This window comes from Pinus tabuliformis, chromosome 9 (assembly GCF_031772625.1).
Source record: "Pinus tabuliformis cultivar Carrire ecotype Pingquan chromosome 9, CPIR1, whole genome shotgun sequence".
NCBI classification, from domain to species: Eukaryota; Viridiplantae; Streptophyta; class Pinopsida; order Pinales; family Pinaceae; genus Pinus; species Pinus tabuliformis.
The window spans coordinates 1081596559-1081600519 of record NC_142307.1 but is presented as its reverse complement, the minus strand read 5'-3'; positions in this window follow the sequence as shown (position 1 = coordinate 1081600519).

The window sequence follows — 3961 nt, the reverse complement described above, 5'->3', positions numbered from 1 at the left end:
AAAATCACTCTTGAGTGACCTCAATTAATTAATTATTTAATGATGGTATTACAGACTCATGTGCTAGTGTGTGTCCATGTTATTTTAGGCAACGGATTGATCAGATTGCAAAATACACAAACACTAGAAAATGGGAAACAACAAGAGAAAAACAGTAAGCAAACACAAGAACAAAACAATTAATAAGGAGTTCACCCTATCCTCCAGGGCGACCTCTCCAGTCCAGCTCTCAGTGGTGGCCTTCTTTTATTGTGTCTTTAAAGCAAAGAATTACAATGAGGAGCACAAACTGAGTCTCCTGAAACAAAATTGCTTGGCAGGGTGGTTCTTGAATTCCCCAAGCCACTAGAGTGCACAGAATCTTTGCCTTACCTGCTCTTGACATCTCTGGTCTTTAATAGAAGGAGCCCAATGTGGTGCTCAATTCTCAACAGTCCCTCTCATGGATTTCTCGATGCTACCTTATGTTGCAGGTCAGCTCGGCTCTCTGTCTTTTCTGATCTTTGCTTCATTGTCCCTTCTTTTCTCTGTATTCGTCTTCTTCTCTCCATTCTCTGTGTGTTATGTTCTGTCTGTTCATGGCTTTAAAGCCAATCGATCTCATGATTGCTCGATTCCCCTTCCACCTCCATCGAATCGCCTACTGCTGTTCACATGGAATTCCCTGTCTCTGCGTCATCGTTAATGGCTCACAGGGAGTGGCCACTTGTCCTCTCACGAACTGCACCAGCTATTCCTCGTCAGTTTGGTTTTCCAGTTACACTGTGGAATGAGTCATCTGCCATCTCAGTGGTCAAATCGAACCTCAAATCCTTATATATCGCAGCTTAATCCCCTGTCAATTTTGGTTTCTCGATCAGGCGTGATCTCAGCCATTAGATCTGGAGCCCCTAGATCCTATGACATTCACTCATTTCATGCGGTTGACTTGCTCGACTATTAGCACGCAATGAGTGGCAGTTTTCTCTCTCCAGTGCTTGTCACACGTCGAGTGCTGAGTGGAATCACTCGTTTTTCTCCAAACCCTCTTACCGCCAAAGGGTGCCCCCGATATACTGTTGGTTTTGGAGCGCGGGTCCTCCCTTTAGCCTTTAGCGCTTTCCCCACGGTTTTCCCAACTTCCATGTGACCGAGTGCATCAAGGCTTTCCTTCTTAATTTGTTTTTCCCAGTGATGCATGATTAGCGCTAAGTGTGCATCAAAAATGCCCTTTGTTTCACGATTCGGGCTTCCCAATGGCTAGTTTCACCTCCTGTGTGGTCTCCATGGGCCTCGGTCAGTGCACTTTGACTGAGGTCCTCGTCATTCCTCGCTAGCTGCCAACTGCCACTATTCAAAGGTCTTCCTGATCGCTCTGTGCTCTTGAATTTGAATTTTTGTCCTGATTTGATACAGTCATGGTGCTCTGATTATTCTTCATGGATCCAATTGGGATCATGGCTTTCCCATTGAAAAAGCTTTTGGACCACCAAAAGTTGGTTTTCAAGTATCGACTAAGTGAGGGTACAGCTATCTCACTTGTCCAATCTCTATCCACTTTTCACTACTTGGATTTGAACCTTTGAGCCCAATTCTGAGGTACTCAACATCTCCTCTGCATGTTGTCCTAACCTTCCTGTCCAGAACTGTGTCCTCCTACAATTCATTAAGATATTTAGGTAGCAGGTCATCAATGGAAGGCAACTGACTCTACTCTTCTGGATCCTCAATCAGTGAAGGTTCAAACAATCTCAAGCAATCTGAATTTACGACTGAGTAGATGTGCATGTAAGCTGGTAGATCAAGGCGAAAATCATTTCCCCCAATCTTCTCAAGTATCCTGAATGGTCCATACCTGACAGGCTTTAGCTTTTTACCTTCACCTTGCATCCTGTCCTTACTGATGTATAGCCAGACTTGGTCACCAACTTGAAAACTATGCTCCATTCGATGCTTGTCATGCCTTGCCTTGTATTTCGCTTGGCTCTTTTCCAGCTGTTCCTATACTGCCTGGTGGATCTCTTGGATTTGTTCAATGAACCTAGTTGCCCTGTCCACATCACTGTGTCCCTCAACTGTGGTATCTTTACCAAAGACAAAATCCAAAGGAGACCTTGGTGTGAAACCAAAACAGGTCTCAAAAGGAGATCTCTGTGTAGAAGAATGTTTTGCTCTGTTGTAAGCATGCTGCACATAACACAAATGCTCATCCCAAATCTTAGGATGTTTGCTGCAATATCCTCTGAGTAATTGGATCACTGTCCTGCTAACTACTTCTATCTGGCCATCAGTTTGTGGATGAAAAGTTGTGATTTTCTTCAGTTTGGTGTCCATCGGTTCCCATGGACTTGACCAAAACTTCCCCACAAATCGGGTGTCTCAATCAGATACAATGGAAGTGGGTAATCCAAAATGAACCCATACATGTTCAAAAAACAATTTTTTAGTTTGTTCGTCTGTAATCTGTTTATTACAAGGTATCAAAATACACATTTTGTTGAACCTATCCACAACAACATACAGATAATAATGTCCTTTCCTATATTTAGGCAGTCCTCCAACAAAATCCATGGAAACACTTTCCCAAGGGTGAGAAGGAACTGGTAATGGAGTGTACAAGCCTAGTTTTCTATTGCTAGGCTTGCTTTTAGCACACATAGTACACCCTCTTACATATATATACACTGTCTCATTCATTTTTGGCCAATAACAAAATCTTTGCAGTTTTGCAACTGTTTTACTTACCCCAAAGTGACCTGATATTAGAGAAGTGTGTGCTTCTCGAATTATCTTTACTCTTTCAGTTTGTGGAATGCATAACTTCCCACAATGGTATAAGAGTCAGTCCTTTACATGATAGTCAAATTCTTCCACTCTTTTGCCTTGACTTAAAGTTGCATATACATCTTTAAAGTCTATGTCTTGAGCATATTGTTCAATGTAACTTTCATGTAACGTAGAATTATGCTTAAGTATAGTAGATGCACTTACAATGGGTCTAGATAACATGTCTGCAACTTTATTATGTATGCCCTTTCTATATCTGATGACTAGAATCTGAAATTGTTGTAGAAAACCCATCCATCTGTAGTGTCTTGATTGCTGCAACTTAGTTTGGAAGTGTACATATTGAAGTGGTTGATGATCAGTATGTATTACTATCTCTTTGCCCATTAAGTAATGTTTCCAATTTTTCACACCCTGAACTAATGCATACAATTCTTTATCATATGAAGGATAGTTAACTACTGCAAGATTAAAAGTCTCAGAATGATAAAATATGGGTTTACTGTGCTGTGTCAACACTACTCCCATGGCATAGTCACTGGCATCTGTTTGTATCTCAAATGGTCTTTGAAAATCAGGCAGTGCTAGTACAGGTGCTGTACTAATCTTTTCTTTTAAGGTGTTGAAGGATTTCTGATGTTTTCCTATCCACTGAAACACCTTGTCCAATCCTGTCAAAGCATGCAAGGGAGCTTCAATTGAGGAAAAGTTAGAAATGAACTTCCTCCAATATTGTGTTGCCCCTAAGAAGCTTCTAACTTCTGTAGCAAATTTGGGTTTAGGCCAGTTCACAATGACTACCACCTTAGAGGGATCTATCTTCAATTCACCACCCCCTACTATATGACCCAAATAATTCAGAGATGTTTTGCCAAATTCACATTTTGAGAGTTTAACATGAAGTTTTTCTCTTTTCAAAACATCTAATATTTTCTTAACATGCTTTATGTGTTCTTCCCACGTTTTTCTAAATATCATAATGTCATCCAGATGCACAATAACAAAATCATCAAGAAAAGGTCTAAGTACATCATTCATTAATCTCATGAAAGTAGCAGGAGCATTAGTTAATCCAAAAGTCATAACCAGCCACTCATATAATCCATGCTTTGTTTTGAAACCAGTCTTCCATGCATCTTGTTATGCAACTTTGACCTGATGGTATCCACTATGCATGTCTAGCTTGGAAAAATAA